Below are 15707 nucleotides of genomic sequence, written 5' to 3'. Positions count from 1 at the left end.
TGAAAAATTGTCTGATGGAGTTAAGAGAATTTAAACAGAAAGAAGGTGAATCCATCGAATTGAACAATGATCGTCCGAATGAACTCATATACAAGTGCAATCGATATGGGAATTGTAACGCCCGTAGATTCGTGCTAGTCAATTTAGAGGCAATAAGTGTCGAAAACGACTTTTCGACAAACGATTATTTAGAATAAATAAGCTTAACCAAGTTGTAGAATATGTCTCAAGGGTTCCATACATATAAAGAACGCCGAAATCCGAGTTATAACAAAGAAGTTATGGCCCGTCGAAGTTTTACGGCAAAACCGGCCCGTCACCGGGAGACGTAAATAGTGAATTTACGATAGAGGAGTTTTTAGCGTTAGTAATCTAAACAAAAGTTGTAGCATACGTTAAACCGAGAACATACAAAAAAAGAACGCCCAAATCTGACTTCGTATGAGAAAGTTATGAATTTTCTAAGATTTGGCATAACAGTACACGGCCCGAAACTCGAATTTTAGTTCGAGCTGGTTTTGGCCTACGTGGCCTAAATGAGAGTTGAAGATCTCAATAATAGGAACTCAACGGTAAAAAGACAGACGAAAACCGAGTCCATATGTAGAAGTTATGAATTTTACGCGGACATTTAACAGTATAATCTCCTCATACTGTTAAATTTAAGATCGGTCGAGAATTAGCCGATGGAGTCAAAATGAAAGTTGTAGATCTTATTTTTACCTACGCGTGGACATAAAGAACGTAGAAATCGTAGCTCGTATGCGAAAGTTATGAATTTTTGAAAATCGGCTTATTTCCACCCTGTGTGCGATGCCATGTGTCAGCACCAGGCGAAACCTTGGAGCCTAGGCAACACCACGACGTGGTGACGCTCCAGGAAGCCTATAAATAGAGGTGTCGGGTTCCTTTCATTCCTCACACCTTCCAACTTCTTCCTCTCTCTAGAACATCTCTCTAAGCCCTAAAAACCCCAAAAAGCCTAGGGAACCCCCTAGCACGAGGCGGAAGCCCCGGAGTACCCGAAGGCTCCAAAAAGATGAGCCTTCGGCTCAGAAACTCTGCTTCAGCGGAGCCCGGTTTTGAGAAAAACCCGCTGTTTTGTCGAAAGAAGTTGTTTTAAGTAAACGAAGCGCTGTCCGAGTACCGAGTCACCACCTTATCAGGTGACTGCATAGTTACTTTCATCTTACACATAGATATGAAGTATTTTATATAAATTACATGCTATATGTGCATATTATATGTATACTTGTTATCTATGCTGGATGAACGATTTTATACATGTTTTAAATGATTTAAACTGTATATGTATTTTATATCTACAAAATATGTTGGGGAAAACATGGGTAGATGAATGATGAGGGATGAAAGCTGATATAGAGGAACATTGGCAGTATGGACATAGTGCCCTATAGGTGAACATTGGAAGCAATAGACATAGTACCCTATAGATGAGCATTGGCAGCTGCGCCACAACCTGTAGATGTTTTTGATCTACTCTAAACATCCTAGTAGCTGCACTCTAAGGATAGTATCAACAGTTGCACCTAATAGAGAACATCACAACCCTAGCAGCTGCGCTTAAGGGACAATATCGACAGCTGCGCCTCATATAGAATGTCACAATTCTGGCAGCTGTGCCTAAATGGTAATATTGGCAGCTGTGCTTAATATATAACATTGACAACTGTGTCATTGGCAACGATGGACTTCGTGCCTATTCCTTAGGACAATCCTTAGTAATGAATGAATGAGGAATAACTTATTCTTAGGGTAGATCCTTAAGAGTAAAGAAGATAATAGGGATGGGTAATTGGGTTGACTGTTTGATGTTTAAACATAATAACTATGTTATTGTGGGTTGAAAACCCTATGTACTCACCAGGTTTCCCAACCTGACCTACTCAAGCTTATTTATATCACAGGTGTTGATATGAAGTCACATTACACTGAGAGATTAAGGAGATATAAATCACTAGTGATAACGAATGTAAGTTCTGTTTATGCTTATGTTTCTGTATTGACGATGACATTCCAAATGTTTTAAAGGAATAAAAATAATTTTCTTCGGAAATGCCTTGATAACGTATTTATCATGTTTTACTGGGAACAAATTCCGCAACATTTTTATTAAAAGAGGTACTCTGATTTTTATAAAGCATAAACAAAATCGGTTTTTTCTGGCCGTGAAAATGGGGATGTCACAGATCACCAAGTTGACAATGGAGTTCAATCTCACATTCATTATGGGGCTTCGCAAAGAGTGGCGAAATGTTAGTCTGATGGTGAAGACTCAAAAAAGCTTTGATTATTTCTCTTTGAATGATATTTACAATCTGTTGAAAACTCATGAATCTGAAGTTAATGAAATTGCTGAAGAATCGAAGATAAGTCTGGGTGGTCCGCTTGCTTTGGTTTCGAAAGTTACTGGAAGGGACGCTGAGAAAGAGGTTGTTGAGAAGGAAGACTCGGATGATGAAGGTCTGATTGTAAACTCTGATGATGAAGTTGTTGCATTTTACTCTAACAATCGAGTAAATAATTTTTTTAAGAAGCCGTTCAATGCAAAGTCGAAAACAAATGATGTGAAGGGAAGTTTTGCTGGAAAATCTGGGAGTGATGAGAAGAAGGTTGAGAAAAAGGAAGTTCGTGCTGAGGATGAGAAGAAAGAGAAAAAGCTGAAAGGTGATGCTGGATTCGACTGCCATTACTGCAATGGGGCGAATCATATGGCCAATGACTGTATGCTGCGAAAGCGGGATGAGAAGAAGAAAAAGGTTAAAAACGAAGCTTATTATGTTGAGAAATTGGAAGAGGTGTGTGCAAAGTCGAAGGGATTGTCTATGGTGGCCAAAGGTGTGGATGAAGAAGATGGAACATACCAGATTTGGTCATCTGGTTCTGACGACGACGAGATGCGAAACCCTACACACGGGGCTATGTTCGCGGTGCATGAGGAAGAAAAGGAAGAGAAAATAACTGGGAAGTGCTTTTTTTCGACATCTTCACACAAATCGCCAACGAGTTCTCAGGTACGTTCTCTTTTACAAACTTTTAATATCCCCTCTAGTGCATATGATTCGATTCTATCTGAGTTTGATGTAGCTATTACTTATGTTAATGATCTACTTATTTCTGCTAGTAATGATGCTAAGAAGTCGAACACACAAGTGTTAGAAACTCAGAGGATGTTGGAATCAAAGAAAGTGAAAATAGAGTACTTAGATATGCAGATAACGAATCTGATGTGTGATAGGGATAGTTTAAGTGTTGATGTTAAATTGTTGTTAAAACAAAGAAATATCTACTGTAACTCAGCCAAACGCTTATATGTTAAATTGACAGCATTGCATCATTCATCGGATATTAGCAAAGAACAACATAGGAAATTTTTGCCCTTTTTAGCATTCGAAAGGGAGAAAATTGACTATGTTTCTTATGATTGTGAAAAGACAATTGCTGAATTCGATAGGGTGCCAGATAATAGATATGCTTATGGTATCGGAAAAATCGATAAATGTCTGGATGCTAATGAATTAGTTGATATTGTAAATGAGACCTTGACAAAAAATGAATAAATAAAGATTTTGAAAAGAACTGAGAATTCGAAAACTGATCCTCAAATCTCGTTGATAGTGAAGATGATTCTGATGATATTAGTGAAATTGAAGAGGAGGAAGTTATTGATTGTTCTCAGTTGTCTGTCATCATGTCACGTCAATGGCTAAAGACAAAGAAAAATGTAATGATTCATCGGTTAAAGTTGACACTGACAAACCCTCAACTTCGAAAGTTCATGATCGTAACCATGTGACTGTTGAAGATAGTCAAACACATAGAGATGATGACAATGATGACGTTCCGAAAGAAACAACAATTCCAAGGGTTGTAGTTGATCAGGTTTTTGACGAAACTGAGAAATTCGACACAATAATGAAAGAAAAAGGTTCTCATTACCTTGAAACAAATACAGTTGTGTATCCGAATTTCAAATGCTAAGACGAGGTTATCTTTCCGAATCAGGTTTTTGTCACAAAAGGAAATAGTGATAATATTAAACCTGAGTTTAATAAAATGGTTGAAGAAGATAATAAGAAAGCATCAAAAGAAGGATTTTTGTCAAACCAAAGTACTGTCGAAAACAATTTAACAAAGAATTCTTACACTTTTCAACAACAAAAACCACAACGAATTTGGGTTGAAAAATCTAAAAAATCAAAATATGTTTCAAAACAAGATGACATTGTTTCTCAACATCTCAAAATTAATTCTCAAGAGTTTAAGGAACAAATTGAAAAGATTTCGAAAGAAAGTGGTATTTATAAGAGACAAGCAAGAAAGAAAGTTTTTTGGCAAACAATTGAGTCTCGAAAGAAACCAAATGTTATGCTAAATAAATCATCTGAACAGAAAACGGTTAAATCAGTTCAGCCTTCTTCTCAAAAGCAAGTTGAAAATAAGAAAAATCCCGCTCTAACTCAAAAAGATTTATCTCTACATAAACCAAAAAATGATTTTTCAAAGACTAAAACACAAGAGTCAAAATCCGATTTCCAAACAAAAGGTCAGACATCAAATGCAAAGAGGTTTGCAAATCATCAATCAACAAGGAATTTTTCAAATCAACAAACACGGTTTTCACAAAATCATTTTTCAAGACAAAACCAATTTTTGAATAAACTAACGAATGTTCAAAATTGTTTTTCTTCTCAAACGAAACCGGTGTTTTCAACTCAAAAGTTTGATAAATTTCATTCTAAAAGAAATATAACTTTCACACCAGAACAAACAACTTTTCCAAATCCTCATACGAAAAAAATTTCCAAAGTTTCGTATGTCAAAGGAAAGTCAGATGTGAAAAACATTAACCATTGGCTCGAAGGCAAAGGGAAATCATTTCAATCAGGGAAGTTTTCTCAACAACAAATTAAGGATGCTTATGAATAGTATCTGAATGAATCTTCGAATGAAAGTTCTTCATCCAAGGAATCGAATCCTTCATTCAGACAGTGGAGAGCTATTCCGAAAGCAAAGGTTAATGAGAAACGAATTGAGAAGAAAAAGGCGAAAGTCAGTGATCATCCTAAACCACTGAATGATTACATTTATGTGCCTTTAACTAACGTAGTTGACTTACTTGATAGTCTCAAATTTAAAGTTCGTAATTGGATCATAGGATCTTCTTTTCAAAATGTTTTTCAATCTAATAACCGAGGACCCAAACAACCTTGGGGACCTAAATTCTTTCACTGATCGCAGGTTTCGAGTGACGAGAAATATGATGACAAAGGGTATATCAATAGTGGTTGTTCTCGTCACATGACTGGAAAGAAGGAAAACTTGCGTGATTATTGAAGTCTAGATAATGTTGGAGTGGTGAAGTTTGGCAAAAATAACAAATGTTATGTGTAATGTTATGGAAAAGTAACAAATGGGAAATTCACAGTGAACAGGGTAGCTTATGTCAAAGGTCTTCAACATAACTTGATAAGTGTTTCATAACTTGTTGTGGGCACCGGCAATCAAGTGGTGTTTAATGAAGAAGGAAGTGTGATTTCGAACATAGACACAAAGGAAGTATTGCTCAAATCAAAATGAAAAGGCGATATGTTTACTCTCGACATCAAACCAATTGTTGGTATTCCCTCGTTGTGCTTACTTTCGAAAGCTTCATTTGATGTTAGCTGGCTCTGGCATCGACGACTTTGTCATTTGAATTTTCGAAATTTGAATAAACTGGTGGTAAACGATCTTGTTCGAGGCTTACATGTGTTAAAATTTGATAATGATACTTTGTGTGAAGCTTGCGAACAAGGAAAGAAACATAAACAAGGTCATCCGATTGTTATTGATTCAAAGATTGTTGAACTTTTGGAACTTCTTCACATTGATCTTTATGGACCCTCGACTGTTGAAACTCTCAAAAAGAAGAGATACATATTGGTCATTGTTGATGACTTTTCAAGGTTTACTTGGGTATATTTTTTAAGACTGAAATCCGAAACTGCTCAAGCAATGATCGACTTCATCAAGCATATTGAACTAAGTTTAAAGAAAAAGGTTCTAAAGATTAAGAGTGACAATGGATCAAAATTTAAGAAAAATGTTCTTGATTCGTTCTTAACTGATAAAGGAATTTCAAATAATTTCTCTTCACCTTACACTCCTCAACATAATGGTGTTGTAGAAAGGATAAATCGTTCACTTGCGAAGCAGCAAGAACAATGCTCACATATGCGAATCTTCCTCACTATCTGTGGGCCGAAGAAGTTTCCACTGCATGTTTTACTCAAAATCGATCTTTTATTCATCATCGTTTTAACATCAGTCCTTATGAAATTATCAACAACCGAAAACCAAATGTTAAATTCTTCCATGTTTTTGGATGCAGGTGCTTTATAATGAATCTCAAGGATAATCTTTCGAAATTTCAGTCAAAAGCTGATGAAGGGATATTCTTGGGATATTCTCATAATTCGGTTGCTTACAGGGTGTTAAACTAACGAACGAGGAAAATTGAAGAAACATTTAATCTCACTTTTGATGATTATTATGTTAAACAAGTTGAAAAGACCTTTGAACAACAACCAATAACGAATGAATCAAATAATGAATCTCAATCTTTGATTTTGTTAGATTTTGATTATGATTTGATTTTTGGTGTTCCATATCGGGCTAGTGATGCAAAAATTAATGCTAATGACAATCAAGTACCTGAAGCATCGAACCATTTTGATGATTCCACTCTTACACAAGATAACAATGATTCGCTTTCATCAACAAATTCTTCAAATAACGAAAGCCTGCCTATTTTAACGAATGTTCAAGTTGAGAGGGATCATACTTTCGAGGGGGAGAGAGAAAGAATGATTGTTGATGTCGAGGGGGTGCATCCTAATGATAATCCAATTGTTGAGGGTGAAGAAGTTGGAAATAATATAAATGTTTCGAATGTTCAAAATGATGAATTTCATGATTTTAATGATAATTTATCAAATGCAGGTGAAGGATCTGAAACTGAAGAAATGTTCGAAGATGCACCTTTGGACTTTGATCCTGCATATCCTCCAATGGATAGATGGACTCGAAGTCATCCAAAGGAACAAGTTCTTGGTGATCCTCATGAAGGAGTATTAACCCGAGCTCAACTTCGTGCAAAGAATGAGGTACTTAATGTACATCAAGAATTTTGCATGTTTAATGTCTTTATTTCGAAAATTGAACCAAAATCAGTCAAGGCTGCTATGGAACATCCTGATTCGGTTGTTTCTATGCAATCTGAACTTGCTGAATTCGAAAGAAACAAGGTCTGGAGATTAATTCCCAAACAAAATGATGTTTCAATCGTGGTCTTAAAATGGATATTTAAAAATAAAACTGATAAAGATGGTAATGTTGTTCGAAACAAAGCTAGGCTTGTAGTTAAAGGTTATTCGCAACAAGAAGGTATAGACTATGAGGAAACCTTCGCCCCTATCACAAGACTCGAGGCTATTCGAATATTTTTAGCCTATGCAGCACACAAGGATTTCGATGTCTAACAGATGGATGTCAAGTGTGCGTTTCTCAACGGTGAACTCGAAGAAACGATGTACGTTGAACAACCTCTAGGTTTTGTTAACGAAGAATTTCCTGATCATTGTTATATTTTAGATGAAGCTGTTTATCGGTGAAAACAAGCACCAAGAGCCTGGCATGAAACTCTTACCAATTTCTTAAAGCAATCAAAATTTAAACAAGGATCAGTTGATCCCACTCTCTTTCGAAAGAAAGTTGGGAATCATCTCATGCTTGTTCAAATTTATGTTGATGATATTATTTTTGGCTCTACTGACCCTGCTTTGTCAAGAGAATTCGAAAATTTCATTAAAAGCCAATATGAGATGAGCATGATGATGGGTTTTGAGCATTCTAACACTTCATAAGTGTACATGCAACCCTAATAACCTTGGATCTATGTTTGTCTAATTATCATGCAAACTTGAATTCCAAAGTTATATTCCTATCTAGCATACATGGGGAACATTTTTAACTTGAATGAAAGATAGAATAACTTACCTTGTTGTTGATTATGATCCTTGAAACCTTGTGAGCCTAGCACCCCAAGTGTGATGCCTCAAATGCTTCACACAACACCAAATGCAAAGGAGTAAACTTTGAGAGAATCTTACACTTGTAAAATCGGCTCTAGCCCTCTTGTTTCTTAGTGTCGCCGATTTTGGGGAGAACACCTTGGTTTATATAGTGTGTTGCATTAGGTAAACCCTAATGTAACATGACTCTTCATTTCATGATCCATGGGTTAACTCCATGGAGCATCCATGGAGCATCCTATGGGTGGAACCCAACTTGATAATCCATGGAGCCTCTTAGCCCACTATATAAGATATGGAAGATTTACATAATCTACCCATATATTTAATTAGTTATCTTTTGATCACTTAATTAATTCTAAATTAATTCTTGATCAAACTAATTAAATAATATTATTAATATATTAAAACTTATAATATATTAATAAACCATAAGTGTTATTTCTATCATTTTAGTTTATCCAATTGCATGGTGCCATGCAACCCAAATGGACCATGCCACGTCGGGTCAAGTACATACCAGAAATAGTTATGGACTTAGACACCTTATCCAACAGTCTCCCACTTGGATAAGTCTAATAACTATAACTGCAATACTTCAGGAACCGATCGACAATCGTAGCTCTTTCAAGGTCTCTCGGAACTGAGAAGATGATGATACGCCATTTAAGATAAGTGATCATATAATCCTCTGTTCTAGATATCAGCCGGACAAATACATGGAACAATGTCTTACTTATTGTCCAGCAGTTTGTTTCCCGATTTCCGATTTGTTTGACAAAGAACTTAATTGAACACATCAACTTAGTTCTGACCGGGCCCGGTACATAGGTCAAAACAAAATCATCGAGGGGCCCAGATATCAGCTTCTAATCCAAGAAGGAACAGATAAACTTCGACTCATATGTTTGTTCTACCACTCATTGAATTATACACAAAAGCACGTTTTATAACATCGAGTTACCAATGCGTTAACGTACAATCAATGCATAACCAACTCATAAGTAACAAATCATATCTCTAGGTTTGAAGACTTATATGATATTACCGTCTCACGATCACTCGAGATAAATTCCATGAAGTGATTCCAGTGAGCGTGGGTTGAGTCCAATGCTCAGAACTTATGAGCACTCATGAGTGTTGTAGCCATGTCCAACAACTTAGACCTCTGCAACCAATCATGACAGTCTTGATTCATACCTACTTCCGACATATGACCGACTGTGGAGGTTCGAATAATATGATATACCAAACATAATTATTCTGGAAGTCAAAACATGCAAAAGAAATATAGTAAACGATCGACAAGAGATAGCAACACTTTACTCATAAATAAAACACCTTTTATTCATCATCTAATGTCAATTACACTTTACAAATTTCAAGGTTATCTAACTACTAAATCTAATATCATCCTTCAGCCCTATGCTCCGAGCATGCTGGAGATGCTTAACCCGAGTCAATCCCTTCGTGAGGGGATCTGCTGGATTCTCATCCGATGATACCCTCTTTGCCACGAGGATTCCTTCTTCTATTCGATGTCTGATGAAATGGTATTTTCTGTCGATGTGTCTGGATCTCCCATGATCCCTTGGTTCCTTGGCTAAGGCAACTGCACTTTCACTATCATAGAAAATTTCCATTGGCTCTTTAATAGCTGGTACAACTCCAAGGTCTCCAATGAAGTTCTTCAGCCATATCGCCTCCTTTGCTGCCTCGCTAGCTGCTATATACTCTGATTCGCAAGTTGAATCAACCACTGTCTCTTGCTTGGAACTCTTCCAAGAAATTGATCCTCCATTTAAGGTAAAGACCCAGCCTGACTGAGAGCGGAAATTATCCCTATCAGTCTGAAAGCTAGCATCACTATACCCTACAACTCTCAAGTTTTCACTCCCACCGAGGGTAAGGACCCAGTCCTTAGTCCTCCGTAGGTACTTGAGGATATTCTTTACCGCAGTCTAGTGTGCCTTGCCAGGGTTCCCCTGATACCTGCTAACCATGCTCAAAGAAAAGGCTACATCAGGTCGAGTACACGTCATAGCATACATGATCGATCCTACAGCCGAAGCATAAGGTATTCGACTCATTTCTGCTATCTCAGCCTCAGTACTAGGGCTTTGTGTCTTACTCAATCTGGCGTTACTCTGGATGGGTAACTCTCCTTTCTTGGAGTCCTGCATGCCGAATCTCTTCAACACCTTATCCAAGTAAGTACTCTGACTAAGTCCAATTAGTCTTTTACTCCGGTCTCTCAATATCCTTATCCCTAGATTATAGGCAGCTTCTCCTAGGTCCTTCATAGAGAAACACTTCCCAAGCAAGGACTTAACTTCCTGCAGAGTTGGGATGTCATTTCCTATGAGTAGTATGTCATCCACATACAATACCAAAAAGCTAACTATACTCCCACTAGCCTTGACATATACACAAGATTCATCTTCACTCCTAGAAAAGCCAAATTCCTTGACTTTCTCATCAAAGCAAAGATTCCATCTGCGAGGTGCTTGCTTTAACCCATAAATGGATTTCTCAAGCTTACACACTCTATTAGGGTACTCTGTGTTGACAAAACCCACTGGCTGACTCATGTAAACATCCTCAGCCAACTTTCCATTAAGGAAAGCGGTTTTGACATCCATTTGCCATACTTCATAGTCATGAAATGCGGCTATGGCTAACAGAACCCTAATAGACTTAATCTTGGCCACTGGAGAAAAGGTCTCATCATAATCAACTCCCGGAGTTTGTGAGAAACCCTTTGCAACCAGTCGTGCCTTATAAGTGTATACATTACCATCCATGTCGGTCTTCTTCTTGAAGATCCATTTGCACCCTACAGTCTTACGACCTGGTACATTCTCAACCAAGTTCCAAACTTGATTGTCATACATGGACTGTATCTCGCTGTGCATTGCCTCTTTCTAGAGATGCACAAAACCCGAATCCGATCCGATCCGATCCAGATCCGAATCCGATCCGGTTTCGCTTACGTCATCAAAAATCCGATCCGTTCAAAATCCGATCCGGATCCGGTCAAAATCCAATCCGAATCCGGTCAAAATCCGAATCCGATTCTAATCCGATTTGAAACCGGTTTAAACCGACTTTAGTAGGTTTTAATCGGATTTTGGGGCAGAGTTGGATCCGGTTTTTAGCGAATCCGGTTTACGATCCGATATCAAATCCGATTTGGAATATAGGATTACGATCCGATTGAAAATCCGGTTTAAAATCCGATCCGATCCGGTTTGGTCAAAACCGGTTTTGACACAATCCGGTTTCGGAGTGGATCCGGTTTTGAATAGTGAAACCGGTTTTTGTGTGCATCTCTACCTCTTTCCACTTGGCTGACTCAGGGCCTGCCATGGCTTCCGTGTAACTGTTAGGTTCATCCAGACCTATCAGTGTCTCATCACTGATAAGTGTATCACCTTCCGCAGTAATATGGAATCCATAGTAATGCTAAGGTGCATTCCTAACCCTTGTGGAACGCCTCAGAGGTACAGACTTGTCAATTGGCTCAACATGAGTTTCCTCCTCAAGTTGAGTGCTAGGGTTTGAAGTTCCTTCACCACTTGACTCTTGAATTTCTTCAAGGTCAACTTGCCTCCCACTGTCTCCTTGGCTTATAAACTCTCTCTCTCGAAAGAAAGCCCTCCTAGCTACAAAGACCACATTCTCACTAGGTCTGTAGAAGAGGTAACCAAAGGATTTCTGTGGGTAGCCGATGAAAATACACCTCTCACTTCGAGGTTCGAGCTTATCATGAGTCTCGCGTCTCACGAAAGCCTCGCAACCCCAAATCTTAATGTGGTCTAGTTTGGGTACTTTACCAGTCCACATCTCATGAGGAGTTTTGGCAACTTTCTTTGTAGGAACTAGATTAAGGATATGGGCGGCAGTCTCTAAGGCATGCCCCTAAAATGAGATTGGTAGCGAAGCTCGACTCATCATGGAACGAACCATATCCAACAAGGTTCGATTACGCCTCTCAGCTACACCATTCAACTGTGGTGTCCTGGGAGGTGTCAATTGTGAGACAATCCCACATTCCCTAAGATAGTCGAGGAACTCTGAACTAAGATACTCACCACCTCGATCGGATCGAAGCATCTTAATGTTCCTGCCCAATTGATTCTCGACTTCCTGTTTAAACTCTTTAAACCTCTCAAAAGTCTCTGACTTATGCTTGATTAAGTAGACATATCCATATCTACTGTAATCATCAGTAAAAGTCAAATAAGAACGATTAGCATCCCTTGTGGCATGTTTGAAGGGCCCACACACATCCGTGTGTATAAGATCCAACAAACCTTCACCCCTCTCACAAGAACCTGTGAAGGGTGACTTTGTCATTTTTCCAAGTAAGCATGATTCGCAACTATCATCTGACTTTAGGTCAAATGACTCCAATACTCCATCCTTTTGGAGTTGGCCTATGCGTTTCTTGCTTATATGTCCAAGACGACAATGCCATAATGATGCTTTATCTAAGTTATTATCATTAACAGAATTAATACACAATACATTATTTCCTAAGTTATCAACCACATATACAGTTTCATACACACCATCACAAGGTAATGCTTTAAAATAAAGAACATTATTAAAGAAAGCATTAATCGAACCAACTTCATTATCAAATGAAAAGGTGAAACCTTGTTTATACAATGCATGAAAGGAAATAATATTTCTTGCCATTTCTGGCGAATAACAACATTTATTCAAATCTAAACTAAACCCGCTACTTAGCGATAAAGTATAAACTCCAATCTTGGTGACAGGTAAAGCTTTCCTATTCCCCATGATTAAGTTTATTCTTCCATGCTCCACATTCTCACTTCTTCTTAGTCCCTGCAAATCAGAATAGATATGAATACCACAACCGGTATCAAGGACCCAAGAGTTAGAATGGGGTGAGTTATTAGATAAGATAGTGTAAATACCTGCATGGTTGGGTTTAACTTTCTCATCCTTCACATCTTGCTGGTACTTTGGGCAGTTCCGCTTCCAATGTGACTTTTCATGGCAATAGAAGCATTCAGCCTCTTTACGGTCAGAAGAAGGAGTGACAAAACCTTTCTTGGTTCCACTTGAAGAAGAGCCATCAAGGGTCCTAGCCTTAGTACCCTTCGAAGAGCTCTTCCTCTTCTTCCCTCTACCTTTCCCGATTGCCAAAACCGGGGCGGAGTTTGGAGTAGGAATGTTAACAACCGACTTACCCTTAAGACCTATTTCTGCGGTCTTGAGGAGTCCCTGAAGTTTGCTGAGTGTGACCTCTACCTTATTCATGTGATATGTCATGCAGAATTGATCATAGCACGATGGTAAGGAGTGCAAAATGATATCTATTGCAAGCTCCTCAGGGAAGTTCACATTAAGCTTCAGCAACCGATCCACATACCTTTGCATTTTCTGCATGTGGCTCGTGACGGATTCCCCGTCCTTCATCATGATCGTTATGATAGAGCATATGATTTCATACCTCTCTTGTCGTGCACTTTGATGGTATCTTTCCATCAGATCTTGGTGCATTTCAAAAGGGTAGAAGTCCTCATAGGACTTTTGGAGTTCCGCTGTCATGGTGGCCAACATGATGCATGCCACTTTTGTAGCATCCCTTTCATGTGCCCGGAAGTCAGCGATCTCCTGGGGAGTTGCAGTGGTCTCATCAATCTCCTTTAGCTCCTTGTCAAGGACATATTCTTTGTCCTCGTAGCGGGTAATCATCCTGATGTTTCTGATCCATTCATTGAAGTTGGATCCATCAAAAATGACTTTCCCACACAAGTTCATAAGGGTAAAGGAGCCATTAGGATTAGAGCCAGAAGCAACATTGTTTGAAGACATCTAAAAGAAGAGAACAAGATTCGTTTAGATATTAAGAGAGTCCTTAATAAAACACCCAAATGTAATATTAAGGCTAGGATCCAATCACAATATATTATAACTTAGAAGAGGTATGCCGTAATCCAAGCTATAACATATTTGAAAGGTAGGTGAATGACGATTCACCAATTTCCACCATGAAAAACGAAATATAAATATTAGGTTTTTAATTGGTTCTTAGAAATTCCTAGATTCTTTTGAGATTCAATGAACTTTTCAAAGGCATGCTTCAATCTCGAGTGTGCCCTCCAAGTTTTGTGACTGGGATACCGAGGATCACAAAACGAGGTGTGAAGTAACCATGCAAATCACTTGGTACACTCAATGTTTATTACTCAATCGATTTGCTGGTTAACCACACGAGCTCCACCGACCTATAATAAACTTTAAGTCACCCTTTACCTACCTTGTTAAGTCCAAGTTAGTGTGCCGGTTAACCACACGAGCTCCACTAACGACTTAAACAAAGTGTAAAGTGTAATTTCATGGATTAGCACCTTATTCACATTTTCCTAAAGTAACTAAGATTGGGAATTTAATAAAAGCATTTAGTTACTTTATAATATTCATCATACTTTTAATGAGAATTTATAAGTCCTTGTCCTACCCATTCGGCTAACGACCCTCCACCGATCAAGGAAGCGGTGGGTGAGAGTGGACACCCATTAAGTTGCCATTTTATAGGCAACAACCTTATACCCCCCTTATAGACCGGCTTCGTGAATGAGGCATACTAGCGGTAAGACGACTTGACGTTATACATATATATATATTAGTAACTTATAATATTATAAAGTATAAGGGTTGAATTTTAACTTTTAAAATTCTAAGGGTTGGAACTAAAGTTTTAATCAAGACTTTACATGTTCCAAAACTTGAGGGCAAGTTTTGTAAACTTCCAAAACTTTTCATTTCTTATAACTTATGAATTAATTAAGTAATAAAAATGAAGACTCTTCATTTTTATAACTCTTGTGTTCTTTTAATGGCTTTAATAAAAGTGAGACTTTTGGTTTTCCATAACTTGAGGACAAGTTATGGACTCCATTAAAACACATTATGATCATGAATTAAACTACCATGAAGGTTACAAACAATTCCTATGATCATCTAATCTTCATAAGTTCAAGAACATGAATATGAACACTTTCAAGAATCAAAAAATTACACTTAAAAAAAACTTGTAATTTTAATAATTGCCATTGTAAATGGATTAGCATAAACATTACACCATCTAAAACAAGCTTTAAAACATCAAAACAGTTTAGGGTAATGTTTCTAGTCCATTTCCAGCAACAAATGTGCAAACTTTCATACGAGTAGAAAACAGAAAAACGATTTTTTTTCAAGCTGTTTGCACACAAAAAAAAACAACAAACAAACCTAGGCTCTGACACCACTGATGGGTTTTGAGCATTCTAACACTTCCTAAGTGTACATGCAACCCTAATAACCTTGGATCTATGTTTGTCTAATTATCATGCAAAGTTGAATTCCAAGGTTATATTCCTATCTAGCATACATGGGGAACATTTTTAACTTGAATGAAAGATAGAATAACTTACCTTGTTGTTGATTATGATCCTTGAAACCTTGTGAGCCTAGCACCCCAAGTGTGATGCCTCAAATGCTTCACACAACACCAAATGCAAAGGAGTAAACTTTGAGAGAATCTTACACTTGCAAAATCGGCTCTAGCCCTCTTGTTTCTTAGTGTCG

The sequence above is a fragment of the Lactuca virosa genome, chromosome 8, assembly GCF_052849685.1.
Source record: "Lactuca virosa cultivar CGN04683 chromosome 8, Lactuca_virosa_CGN04683_v6, whole genome shotgun sequence".
NCBI classification, from domain to species: domain Eukaryota; kingdom Viridiplantae; phylum Streptophyta; class Magnoliopsida; order Asterales; family Asteraceae; genus Lactuca; species Lactuca virosa.
Note: the sequence above shows the minus strand (reverse complement) of the source record.